Source organism: Callospermophilus lateralis, chromosome 17, assembly GCF_048772815.1.
Source record: "Callospermophilus lateralis isolate mCalLat2 chromosome 17, mCalLat2.hap1, whole genome shotgun sequence".
NCBI classification, from domain to species: domain Eukaryota; kingdom Metazoa; phylum Chordata; class Mammalia; order Rodentia; family Sciuridae; genus Callospermophilus; species Callospermophilus lateralis.
Window position 1 is genome coordinate 59,093,271 of NC_135321.1, and position 14,112 is coordinate 59,107,382.

The 14,112-nt window shown below is 48.6% G+C and overlaps 1 pseudogene; it reads right to left on the bottom strand.

Annotated features, from left to right (window-relative positions):
- Positions 1-14,112, bottom strand: part of LOC143386112 (E3 ubiquitin-protein ligase RNF213-like) — a 104,299-nt pseudogene that overhangs the window by 28,613 nt on the left and 61,574 nt on the right.

The following is a 14,112-nucleotide window of genomic DNA, read 5'->3' on the forward strand; positions in this document are numbered from 1 at the left end:
TAGCCAATGAATGGAGCTGTAGGGATTCCCTGTAGCTGGAGGAAATGCACAGAGCACAGACCAGTGTACAACACAGGCTTCAAGCTCGGGAACTAATTGGGTAGCATCTGTGGCTATGGTTAGTTGCACAGGGATCTGATTAGAAGAAAATGAACCAGAAACCTGTGAAGTTTTTGAGGTCATTACATTGGGGAAAAAGTCTCCCATGAACAGGTGCATGCCAGCTCTCAGGGCCAGAAAACCCATCTCTCAGCTAGCAGGCTACCTGACCACCAGAGACCACACTGGATCTGGCTGAGTGCCCAGTGCATCCCCAGGGTCTGAGGGTCCTGGATGGTACAGGAAAGACTTGGAGAGAGCTGTGTCCAGGCCATGTGGGAAGGTGGTCCAGGATGCCTGTGGCCATAGGGCAGATACATGCTCCTTCTCACCATTTTTTCTCTACTTTTCCTTTAAGAACCTCCACAAGAGTGGTCCACTTCATACTTTGAACATAGCTTTGCTGCTCTAAAGCATACCTGTTTTTCTCTCCTCCCTGATCTACCTAATATCTCCTTCCTAATCCGGGAAAACAGAATTCCTTTGAATAGCCTCTTTAAAAACTCTCTGTTCCCCCTGATAGAGGAATCACAGCCTCTGGGACAGCCTCCCTTGTGTTTCTCCTTTGCTAGCAAAGCAATAAAATTTCTTTTTCCTTTTTCTCAAAAACAACAACAAAAAGCCAAAAAAAAAAATTTTAAAAAACCCTCTAAGTTCCATGGCACATAAGCATACTCTGAGAAAGGTTTCCCATCTTCTTTCAACTAGATGAGGCCAAGGGACTTAGTTTAGGGCGATGAAATATGAGCTGTACTGTGTGTGTGTGTGTGTGTGTGTGTGTGTGTGTGTGTGTGTGTGTGTCATGGGCTGTGTTCTTTTTTTAAAAATTTTTGGTACTGGGAATTGAACTCAGGGGTACTTAACCACTAAACCTCAGCCCCAGCCCTATTTTGTATTTTATTAAGAGACAGAGTCTTGCTGAGTTGCTCAGTGCCTCGCTGTTGCTAAGGCTGACTTTGTATTCACAATCCTCCTGCCTCAGCCTCCCGGGCTGCTAGGGTTACAGGCAGGTGCCACCATGCCCAGCCCGGGCTGTGTTCTTAAAGGCACTGTGTGCAGGGGCTGGGGTGTGGCTCAGTGGCAGGATTCCAGCCTAGCATATGTGAAGCCCTGGGTTCCATCCCTGGCACTGCCACTCCCTTCTTTTGCTCCCCAGGCTGTGACAGCAGGAATAGACTTTGAAGACAAGTAGCTGGAAGGTAGCTGCTGAGGAGGACAGAAGAATAAGCGAGAAGCAGTGTGGGCCCCTGGCACCCTAGGAGTGTTAGCAAGTTCTGGCCTGTATAGGCCATCCTGCACAAGACCTGTGACATTCTGATCAAGTCTGAATACGCTGGCACCTGGCATCTGTGCCAATCTCCTTCTGGTGCACCTACCTGCATTTCAAAGACTGCACACCTAGGTGGTCTTTCTCAGACACCCTGACAGTGGGGACACTGGAGGCCAATGGCAGTACACCCACAGGATGTGCTCATGAGCTAGTTACCCTAGCCCAAGGTCACAGGGTGACACAGGTAGGAACCGTGTTGTGCTGAGTGGCTGTTTTTGGTGGACAGCCACAGAGCTGGTGGCTTTCTCTGAGGGGTACTGGTTGCGACATCATCAGCTTTATCTGGTGTTGGGGGCAGAGGCTCAATGGTTTCCTGTTCCCATGGTCCCATGGACAGCATGTATTTTGAAGTCCCAGCTCCAGTGGCATTCTCCTGCATTGCTATCATCCTGCCGAGGATGGTGGTGAATTTGCCCCTAAGGGCTAGGCTGCTGGCCTGCTCTAGGTCATCCTAGAGGTGGGTAGAACCTAACCATTCAGCTCTTGCAAAGCATCCACAAGCAAGTTCCCTGAAGAAGTTCAATTCTGTACAATCATTCCTGTTCCTAAGTGACATGCCTCAACTCAGCAATCAGGGAAGGCAAACTCTTGAACAGCTGAGCTTATCTATGCAATGGCTGGCTGATGAGCCACATTCCCCTGTGCGACTGGGTGAGAGCCCAGCACTGATGAGCCACATTCCCCTGTGCGACTGGGTGAGAGCAGTCGAGGGCAGAGTGGGCTCCCAAACTCTGCATTCGACCAAGAGAAGTGCCCAGTGCTCACCTTGTCTAGTGAAAAGACATACTTGGTCACCAGCTGACACAGCTCAGGAATCTGGCTCTCGGTCCCCAGGAGCACATGCTCCACAAAGAGTGCAATGGGGAAAACACGATTCCACTGGGTTCTGTCAAAAGAGGGTGTTACACACTCAGCTCTAACAGAGGACTCTGAGACAGGAGGAGGGGACGAGAGAGCAGATGTAAGGCAGCATGGGAAGGTGAGCTGACAGGAGGGGTTATCCACCAGCCCTGTCCTCAGCACTCCCCCAGTGCTCTGTGCAGGCAGGACTTGGAGTCTCACTTTGCTACCTCAGCATGCACTGCCACTGTGCCTACTCTCTGACAATCCTGCATACAGTAAATCCCTCTTGACTCTCACAGCCCAGCATGGATTGGGACTCTCCCCAACACTGAAGGCCTGCCCCTATGCTTGCCCTGCCCAACCTTGTCCTTTCTAATGGCTCCCTGCCAACACAGTATTTCTCAAGGTGCAGCTTAATAACCTGCCTGCCTTTCTGTGGCTCTGGGGCACCATGGCCTCACTGCATGTGGTTTTCCTCTTTCTCCAGCATCTAACGAAATGCCTGGCACATGTCAGGGTTCATCAAGGGCAGACTGAGTGCACAAAGAGCCCCTCCCATGGCAGGAGCACCTGCTCTCCCTGCTGCCAGGTGTTCCAGGACCTGGAGTCCACTGATGAGCACAGGCGGAGCATGCCAGGGACAGCCGACTCTGGATCTCACCTGACCTCTGCAGTGACAGCTCTGGCTGTGTTCCCACTGCCTCGCAAGTACCCATCCGAGCAGACGAGCTCCAGTGGTATGGACAGCTTCTTCACCAGCTGCAGCCAGGCCTGGGGACTTGGTTTCAAGATGTCTCTTGTCAGCATTTCAGCACAGGCCATTGCAGCAAATGCATCCAGTGTCTGGCAAGAGGAGAACAGTCACATGACCCCAGAGGGCCCTAGCCCTTCCACCCACCCTCTTCTTTGGCTGAGGCTTCCTTAGCCAGAGGTCCCAGCAGAGGCAGTATGTCCTTGTATTCCAGGCTTTTAACCTGCTCCTTTGGGTCTTGGGATACAGGAAGCACAACCAGCTATTCCCAACACCTCTGGGCTATGCTGATTCACACACCCCTAATGGATTTCTCCTTCTGCTCCCAGGGACAGGCCAAGGGCCTGAGCCTCCCGAAGGGCTGTACCATCTCACTGCCAGCCATGTTGTGCTTTTGTGCAGCTTCAGTGAGGCTCTGCAGAATCTGTGGGTGGACGGTCAAGATTCTGGAGAAGTTGTGCAGCCGGGTCCTGAAATGTTGATAGGCCAGGTGCACCCATGGCAGGCAGAGCCCATCCTCAGGACTCCCTGAGGCTGCTCGCAGCTCACAGACACAGGACCACAGGGCCATCTGCAGAAACTGGGGTTTTCAAGGGTTTTCAGTATGTATTTTTGAACCATAAAGAGATGTTTTCCTGTAGGAATTCAGAACTATTCAAAAACCACAAAAAAATAAAATTACAAACCAGACTTCCTATTTCTTGACTGCTTTTTAGTAGAGTCTCTAACCATTTTCCTAACTGTTCCTTTCCTCAGAATCACCTCAAATCAGAATCACTGTGTTCCTGATTTTTTCCACTCAAGATTAGGTTATGAGAATTCCTCTACCACTCATTATCTGTGAAAATATTGTTTTCAATGGTTGCAAACAACTATTTTAAAGTGGTCCTACTTTAATTTGTCCCTCCTTCATTTATTTGAACACTTAAATTGTTTTTAATTCTTTGTGGTAAGAAACAAAGCTGGAAAGCCTTGCTGTGAGCACTGTCCAACCACCCTGCCATGTGACCACTGCTCAGTACCTGCCCAGGAAGCCTGTGAGCCTGCCCTTCTTTTTGAAAACTCAGTTTTTCCAGATGAGCAGGTACAACTGGCATCTGGAGACTGCTTATCTTCTTTTGACTGACTGGTGGGGCTGAGCACGTGAGCAAAGCTTTCTAGATTCCTGCACAATTATGCCCTGTGTAGCTGGCTTATAACTTATACCCATTTTTGAAATCAGGATAATTCTGCTCATTCCCCAAAAGATCTCGCTAACCTTCCCTCATGCTGGCTAGAGTATGTTCTTCAATGTTCTTTAAGTTTCCATCTTGGGCTGGGCTGCTGCTCTGCAGTCAGCACTTGCCTAGCATGCCTGAGGCTCTTGATTTTCTCCCCAGCTCCAGAAACAAAAAAGTATCAACTTTCCCATTGAATTTCACTTATTATTCTTACTGTAAGACATCAGTTACCTATTTATCTTAAATTTGTCAAGAGAAACTCAACAATTTCAAGAGGGTGCTACAAGGAACCTGGAGAGCTTCTCAAGGTACTAGAACATCCCATTCCAGGAGGCCTTGGGGAGTGATGAGGACTGGCCCTGTGTTCTGAGCACCTTGGGGGACATTCTCAGCCTAACATCCTGTGTGGCTTCATTTTGTTCCCCCACATGGCAGCACAAGCTCTCAGAAGTTGAGTTCCTGTGTTTGTCCCCAGTCTATACCATGCAATTTTCACACTTGACCTTGAGTGGATACCTACCTTCAGCTCCTCCCAGGTGGACACTTTCATGGTTAAGAGCAGGAAATCTCTCAAGTAGCACTGAACCAGCTCCTGCTGGTGATCTCCAGGGAGCTTGGCAAGAAACATGCCCAGGGGAGTCTGCTGGAAGATTTCCACTAACTTCTCTGACCATCCTGCAGGGAGGAAGCCAGAGAGGCTTGAGACAAGTGAAGCCACAGCTGACAGAAACTTGCTCCCCAGTAAGGAGCCACAGGCTAGTGTAGCACCCTGGGGCATTTCAAAGACAAAGTTCCATTATGGGAATAGAGAATGGTGGATGTGTAGCCTAGGAGACATAGAAAGGAAGGCAGGATCAACATTCAATTTAGGTCACAAAATTCATACTAGCTCCAACAGGAAAAAACATATGAGGTAGCCTGAGTTTTGTGCTGCAAGTCTGTTCAGTGTAATGGGCCCAAGTAAGTTCCCAGGGAATCACGACTGAGTGGGCTTCTCTTTAGGGCTGGGGTCAGAGACTACACCAATCAGTGAGATTTGCCTTCCAGCAGATGGGGAGTTGGCTCCCTACTTCACACTCAGCTGGACAAGCAGGTCCAGGCAGGGCATTCCCCCAGGGGAAGAAACACTCTCTCAGCAGGAGACCAACTGCTTCACTTTGGTTTAGGACAAGTGGCAGAATGCAAGCCCAGGAAAGCAAGTTCACATTGAGCATACTGGTTCTCTAGTACATGCTGAAAAGATGATTTCATATGTATCTGAAAAGTGACTTTTCAAAAAACATAGCACTGCCACTGGCTTTTCTGAAATGACTATGGCCAAACTCAGCCCCCAGCTTGTATGACTCAGGAGGAATCAATGGCTCAGCATGGGGAAAGGGGCCATGTTCCTTTCATTGCTAGCATTTGCTGAGAACGCTTAAAGGGGCTGTTTCCTGGGTCTAAGCCTCAGAACAGGAATGGTCAACTTGCAGCAGGAAGTAAGCTTCATCCCTGCTGGAACATGCTCTAGTTCACCAGACTGCCAGCCAGTGAGCCACTAGAAATCACCTCACAGCCTCCCTTCACAGCATGACTTAAAGGCTTCTGATCTCCTGGAGACTCTCATTTCTTCAGCAGACATTTCAAAATGAAGGCAAGACATGAGCTTGAGTCTATTCCACATGCAAAGTGTGAGAACTACAAGTCCCAGAATTTACCAGGTGCTGGCTGCTGTCTGCCCACTGATGGTCAGGCAGTGTCTTTGTGGGTAAAGGCTGCTTCATCAGGGCTGCATCAGGCCCATCTTGAGCAGGACTCACCTTTTGCATCTGTGATGTACTGGGCCTGGACCCAGAGGTCTTCCAGATAGTCCCTGATTCTCTAGCTGAAGGGGACACTGTTGAAAGCACCCTCGGGAAGGCTCATATGGTTCTGTACCACGATGGAGGATATCTCACTCTTGGATCTGCAGTGAGGTGACATTAGTGAGAATCAGTTTCTGAGATGGTGCTCCAAACACCAGAGGACATGTGCCACAATTCTCAGAAGGTGCTGTGGGTCAGGGGTGAGGGGGTAGCTCTGCAGTAGAGTGCTTTCCTGGCAAGTGTGAGGCCTCAGGTTCCATCCCCCACACCACATCAAAACAAGACAAGGTGCTGAGGCTGCATAGACAGCTGCTGTCTGCCTTCCTGGCCAGGGCTCCCAGTGCACAGAAACTGGAGGGCTACCTCATAACCCTTGTTTACAGGCAGAATGAAAGCAGGCCACCTGTGCAGGGCCTAGAAAGGGCCCAAAGCTTCAGGTAGGACCAAGTCTCCAGTGCCTGTGCCTGCCCCTCTCCTGCATCTTATTGGCCTACATTCCAGAACTGAAGTCCCTGTAATCTGAACAGAAAACTTGGGGAGGTTCCTGACAGAACAGGGGAACAGCATAAGGGAACACAAGCATGATTAAGGACATACTCTCTCCAAAGGGCAGTGTCCCCACTGCACAAGAATCCAACCTGGCTTTCTGAACTATCACAGATGCCCTCAGAGAAGAAAATGAGGAAAAAGGAAATGGAACAAAGACCTGCCAGGGTGCCATGACCTCTAGGCTATAAAAGAAGCTGGTGAAACATTCCTTGGAAAGCAGAGCCTATGTTCTCAAGCCCAGGAGAGCTACTGAGGGTGCTGTGAGGATTTTCATTCACCTTATGTTATTCATCATAAGCGGAATGTTCAGCAACTTAGTGTTACTAAAAATAAACATCCACAGGTCCCGGGCCCAGGCTGGTGAGTCTGGTCTGATCAGAAGCTCGAGGTTGCCATCTCTGTCGATGAGAGAGATCATGCTGGCCAGCAGAGGCGTGACTGTGCCTTGGACTCGCTTCCAAAGGGTATGCCTGCAGCAGGGGTGGGACAGAGGACAGGGGACAATGGCTCAGCACCACAGTCAGTGCTGTGATCTTGATGCCTCCTTCCTCTGTGTCAACAAGCCTTCTAGCCTACAAGCCAGGGTCGCAAACTGAAGTTCTCATCACTTTTAAGTGTAAGAGACTCACAAATGCGATTGTCTTAGATTAGAAGCAGGACTGGATGGAACTTAATTCTACATCTAGTAACAGCAACTAGTGCCTTAAAAGATGAAGAAATATTTGCTGTTTTTGTATATAATGTTTTTTTAGAACAAGCCAACTAGGTTCTATAAACAAATCAAATAATAATGAACTTCACTAAATAAATAAACTTTGCAAGAAAAAAAAAAATCAGCTGTGGATACCATATAATAAAGATGGAGAGATGAACGTAACTTTGATCTAGATGAAGTTAAGTAAGAAAACATGTTCATCTAGAATTCAGCTTTCATTGTAGGTGTTTCTGTAAATAACCCTGAGTACTTTAGAGTGACAGCGCTTAATTGGTTGAATTAACTACATCTCACTTTCATGTTACAAAGATATGTTTTTTACATAATAATAAAAATTCTATAATTTCTTATGGTAAAGGACAAGAATTACTAGGCAATTGTGTTGGAAAATAAAGTAAGGCCTTTTGTATGAATTTTTTTCTGAATATATAGTACACAGGATTCTAGAGAGAACTTAAAAACATCTACTGAGAAAACAAACATCCCATTAGTCAAGGACATCACTTGACTTAAGACCCCAAACTAGAACATGCACAGAGGATGGGGAAGGGGTGGTAGTGAAAGAGGTTCTGGGCTGGAGGAGCTGAGAGCCCTGGCAAGTGCTCGAGAGTAATGCAGTCACCTCAAAGGGGTTCCAAGAGACCAAATTTAAACAACTTGAGAATCAAAAAGAATATTAAGACAAGGCTACTTAACACAGTGAACTAAAAAGCAGAGGACTTCTGGTGTAAAGGACTTCAAGGAGGCTGGCTGTCTAGCCCCAAGGATATGTGATGTTAAGTCCCAGACACAAGGTGTTAGTGAAGAGTCATAACATCCAGCAGGGTCCTAAGGCATTGAGGGTGCAGTGCAAGCAGGTCCAGTTGTTCCTGGGTGTTGCTTGTGACCACGGGGAAAAAACTGGTCCCGAGTACTGTGGAGACCATGGGGTAGTGAAAAGGGAGGCTGGCAAACTCAGCAAGGACAGAGCAACAGTGCAAAGGGGCAATGGCCACATGGCTTGGACATGTGCTAGGAAAGGGAGACCATCCAGGGAGACAAAATCATGTACAGTTTCTGGGCTCACAAACTTCCTTCAGAAGGTGTAACTAGGAAAGAAGTCAAGGAGCACTGCAGAGAACTTGAAACAGAAAAGCTCCTGTGGTGAGGAAGCCAGCACTCATGGGCCCTGGCTGCCCAGGACTCTACCATCGCCCACATTCCCCCTGTGGGCCACATGTGGCAGCAGGCCTGGAGCCAGGGCGTCAGAAGGGCAGAACTGAAGGGACCATGGAGGACCTCAGTGGCCTAAGATCACCCTGCCAACAGGTGGATTCAGACCCTCAGACCCTCCATCTGAGACCCTGAGCAATCCTCCTAACCCCATAGCCCAGGCTCTTCAAAGGGTCTAAAGAAAAGAGTCATGGTTTTGTAGAAAAAAGACCACATACAATAAATGGCACTTGTGGGTCCTATTTTGTACTTGCTATTACTTCAAGCAGTAGGTCTAGGAAGATGATTTCTGTTACTTCCCTACACATCACCATCTCAATTTTAATAACCTTGAATGGCAACCCTAGCTGTGGTTTATGACAAACATCCTATGAGACCAATTTTTACATTCTATGAGAACAATTGTTTTTTAAGTTTGCTATCTTGAAAAAAGTTAAGCACACAAAAGCAGTGAAAGGAAGCCAACAATCCCCCATAACCACCATTCAAGTGGCCAACAACCCCTTTTGAGCAACATCCAGGTGGCCAATAAACACCCCAGGACCACCACCCACATGGCCAACAACCACACATGACCACCATATAGGTCTGTTTTGGACTCTTGGAGCAAAAACATAGCTCTGCCCTCCTCAGAGGTGGAGAAAGAAACACCTGGTGTGCTCCTTCCCCTGGGACGGCATAGTAGGTCCCTGCACTGCCCGCTGCTCACAGTACCTGAAGGTGCCGGCCTCCTGGAGTGCATCCTGGTTTGAAGCCTCTCGCCCCACCCACTCCTTCAGACTGCAGAGCTGGTTCTCTTCTTGCTTCTTTAGAAGGACAGAGAGGCGCATCTTGGATATCCACAAGAATGTGGCTGTGAAAAGGCAGAAGGGACATAATTTGGTCCACCTGTGGGCACCAAGTTGGAGGCTCCACTGTGCTGCTTGACCAGTTCCCCCACAGAGGGAAGCCACAGGTCCTCTTGCCAGGCCAACTCTAGAGAAGAATTCTAGAGATGTCCTGAGATTCCCACTATGCCAGCTGCATCTGCCAAGCCACAGAAACCCAGAAGGGCAGCTCGCTACACTCAGCCACCTGATTCCCTGATGAGAAGCAGGGACATGACTCATACCACTGCACACACTGTCCCCATTCAAGAGGCTGAGGAGGATGGTGACTCTCCTCATGTTGCGTGTGCTGCTCTCCTGGTCCCTGAGCATCCCCACGGCACTTTGCACACAGCTCCTCAGCAGTCTGGTGGTGTCCAGGACTTGTGCCTGCCAAGGGAGACAGCACGTCATCTGCTGCTGCCATATCCAGGGTGGGTGAAAGCTACGCTACCCACACAAGAAGGTGGCCTCGTGTCCACCTGCCCAAAGCATCAGTGGCCAGTCTCCATGGTGAAGCTGACCTACTGACCTCTCCCAGCTGATCCCTGTGTGCTGCCCAACCACCCTGAGGACCACTGGCAAGGTGGTGGCTGACATCAGGGATTTGGTCAGTGGTTGAGGGACAGGGCAGAGCTAACTAGGAGTCTTCATAAAGAAGGGAAAGGCAGATCTTGTCCTGATAAGTCCCTCATACTTCCAGCATAAAGAGAAGGCAGGGCTCAGCCTGACCCTTTCACAACTGCCTGGGCTCCTCCAGCTCAGCCACCTATAGCCAACAGGGGAACAGAGGAGAACTCACATCACTGCCCCTCACGTCCACGGCCTCCCATTCCATCTCCTCGGGACCTTCCTCTTCCATTTCCATTTCTGCCACCTCCCCTGACATGCTAGTCTCTGCCTCCATCGCCTCCTCCTGGTTGCCTTTTGATGCAAGCAAAGGGAACACAATCAAGTCACCACTTGGAGAAGGAAAAGGATGGGGTGGCACCAAGTCTGTGCCTAGGCTGAGAGCTTCACCAAGGTTTCCTGTCCCAAGCTTCAGTGGCAGCCCCAGTCATGGGGACATTTGTCACCCAGTTCAGCACAAAATCTACTGTTCAGTTGTCCCACAGCCTGGGACACATGACCCACAGCACACCAGTTGATACAACGGGTGTTGCTCCTTGGCCTTCCCATGGCCCTGGCGATCTTGACCATGAGCCAGGCAGTTCAGTGCCACATCCTGAGTTCCGGCTGAGGCCAGGTGACGAGACTCAAAAGTAACTCAAGTGTGGCAACCCTGACTCCAGCCCCACAGGAAGCTGTCTAACTTGACACCTTCCATCTGCCTCTCTGCCCTCACTTTCCCAGACTGAAACCTTGCAACTCACGCTCAGAGCTGTCTCCTGGCATGAACAGCTGGCTGATGGTAACACTCTGCAGCTTAGTCACATCAGAGGACATGACTGGGAACCTCCGGAGGTCATCAATGTGCACAGACTGCCATAGCCCTGTGAAGAACAAAGCTACCAAGTCTTCTCAAGTCTTTTCACTTTCTTCTTGTCAGCCATGAGCAGGGACACACCTGTGTCCAGATGTTTAATCACACTACTGACAGAGGAATGATTGGTACCTCAAAGTCTATGTCCCTGAACACACCAAAACCCATCAGTTCCACTACATCATATCAGCATGATCACCATCAACCTGTGTGTTGAGACTGATTAACTGGTGTGCAAAGGCTACCTGGATCCTGTCTATGGTTCTTTACGTGCATCTTAGCATACTTACTGTCACTTAGTTAGAAAGCGCTTCAAGATACTGACAGGTTGTCTTTCCATCTGTGAAATTATTAAACTTATTTCCCTCTTCTCAGAATACCAATTGTCTTACATAATCCAGTTTGTGATCATTCCACAGAAAAAGAGTTGGGCTGATTTGAAGGCAAATCAAGGAGTCAGGCACAAGGAGTCAGCACTAGGGCTGGTTGCAGGGGGAAGATCTCTGAGTCATTTGTACAATGAAAAGTTGGAGCAGGAGCTCATCCTGTGCACACCTGAGATAGCCCAGGCCATGCTGACAGAGCAGCAGCAAGTCCCAGGGTGATGGCTGTGAATAGTGAGCCAAAGAAGCCCAGAGACAGCTGGAGTTGGTGTCTGACTCAGACACGCAGGCAGCATGGGACCCCTGAGAATCAACCCAGACATACTTAAAGACAGTCACTCATCTTTGGCCCTACCTCCACGGAATCCCACATAGGATGCTCTGTTCCCCATCCGGGACAGTTTTGTGATGAAGTAGACAAAGATGCAGTCCTGAGTTCTTTGTATTTTGTTGATTTCATTGATAGCAGAGTATCTATTTAGAAAACAAAAATCAAAACAAAGCAAGCAGTTGAGCAAAAGCCAAGGTGTGAGATGGCTGCTGGGTGTCCCTGGAGCTGTCAGGGGCTTTACCACATTCCACACAATGCCAGGGGCCACCACATCTCTTGTGAGAGGAGGATGGCTTCTTGTTGGTGGGGTCACTTTCTATCTCTCACTGCTGATCAGAACCCCCACTCGGCATGTCTCAGGGCCCTCACATGCCAGAGGGTGGGGCTTGTTGGCCTTCCCATTTTGAGAGAGTACAGTGAAGTACAGTGCCCCTTGCACCCCCAGTGGCCGCAGACCACCGCAGGATCTGGCTAGCCTTAACTTTGTACTAGGCTCCCAGTACTTTAAAGGGGCAGAAGTCACTCTTACATTACATGAGTAACAAAACACAGCAATTATGAAAGCAACAGATTTATGGTCATCATAAAAAATGTCCAATAAATATTAATTTATTTACATAGTTTTACTGCCCTTAAACTTATGATAAGTACTTTTTTCTTTTTATGCAGTGCTGCAGATTAAACCCAGGGCCTCAGACATGGTAGGTAAGTGCTGTACCACAAGGCTACATCCCAGACTAAACTTTAATCCTAATTATGTGATTAAAAATTAAAATGACCAAAAAATGACTGCAAACATAGCTTTAACACATTCTTCTATATACTACAAATATTCCATAATTGACACTTCTTGCATTTCACCAATTCTGTGCCATTACTGGCCTTTTCCTTCATCCTTTCCTCTCTAGCTTCCCTAGCCCATGTCAGGAGCTGGGAGGGAGAGTCATTCTTACTTACTGTTTTCAGGAAAGAAATTCTTCAGGAGGTCCTGGGTAGATTTTGGCTTCCTGTGTTTCCTGAGAAAAAATACTAAGAACATACTTAGCTGATGCAATGAGCTGAGCACTGTGAGCGCCATCATCAAAATCCAACTGGACAATGAGGATTTTACGTCTGGCTGTCTTCATTAAGCTGCTTCTGAAAGAAAAATGGAATCACCCAAGTGAATCCTCTGTCCTAAAACACAGGCAGTCATGGCTCTGTAGGCTGAGGCACAAGGGTCACAAGTTCCAGGCTAGCCTCAGCAACTCATCAAGACCCTGTCTGCAAATTAATAATAATGATAAAAAAAGGGCTGGAGATGTGGCTCAGTGGCAGAACAGCCATGAGTTCAGTTCCTAGCATAAGTGAAACAAAACAAAACATAAACATGGATCACAACACTCTACAAAGTGAAGGGAAACACAGGCCATGCAGAATAATCCAGCATCCAGTAGGGTCTCCTTCCACAGGTGAGGAGGCAATCCACTGGAGAAGGAAAGGGCTACACAAATATCAAGAGACAGATGATACAGCTGTGGAGAAGGCTACTTATGACAGGGGCTGGAAGGGCATACCATGAGGCTGAGCAATGACCTTCTCACAGTGTCCAGTGCTCAGAGTTCCTTTCGAGTGGCTACCATGCCCCATCATGGGATACCATATACCTAGGATGGGGGCTGAGGGTGATGGGCAGGCAGGACACCTCACCGGACTTCCTTGAGGAATGAGTACTCGGTGTCGAACTGCTGCAGTGACAGGATCACGGGCTTCGGGGCCAAGCCCTTCACTTCCTCCCCTAGGGCCTCGCAATCACGGCTCGTCAGCAGTCTGGAGAAGGTGGTGACCTGCAATGTGGGTGCACAAGCCATCAGCCAGAATTCAAGCGAGGGCACAGAGTGGTGGGTTAGAACCCAGGACCAGGGGGCACTGGGACAAAAAGAAGCCCGACCCCTAGCAGGTTTTACGTACAAGGAATGGCTGAGGCAAGCAGAACCTCCAGAGTCAACAGATGACAGAGAGAAGACTTGCCCCAGTCAGAAGATGCCTCAGATGCCTTCTGAGAGGCCAATGTCTCTTTCCCTATTTTGGTCCCTACCTGAGAGCCTCCTGGTCCTTTAGGGCTCAGCACAATGCCCTTTCTTCCTGTAATCTGGCTTCCTGCTATCAGATGGAGTTAGCCACTGGCAACTCTTCCTCTCCTCAGTAGTTCCCAAGTCTCTGCCACAGACCACATCCCATGGTGCAAACCCAGATGTTCCTAGGCATGTAGGACCTCAGCTCTCCAGACCCCTTCTATTTTTTTTTTTTTTTTTTGTACCAGAGATTAGATGTAGGGGTGTTTAACCACTGAACAACAACCCCAGTCCTTTTTTAAAATTTATTTATTTTTTAGTTGTTAATGGACCTTTATTTTTTATTTATTTTTATGTGGTGCTGAGGGTCGAACCCAGTGTCTCACGCATGCTAGCATTCTACCACTGTGCTACAAGCCAACCCCTTTAGAC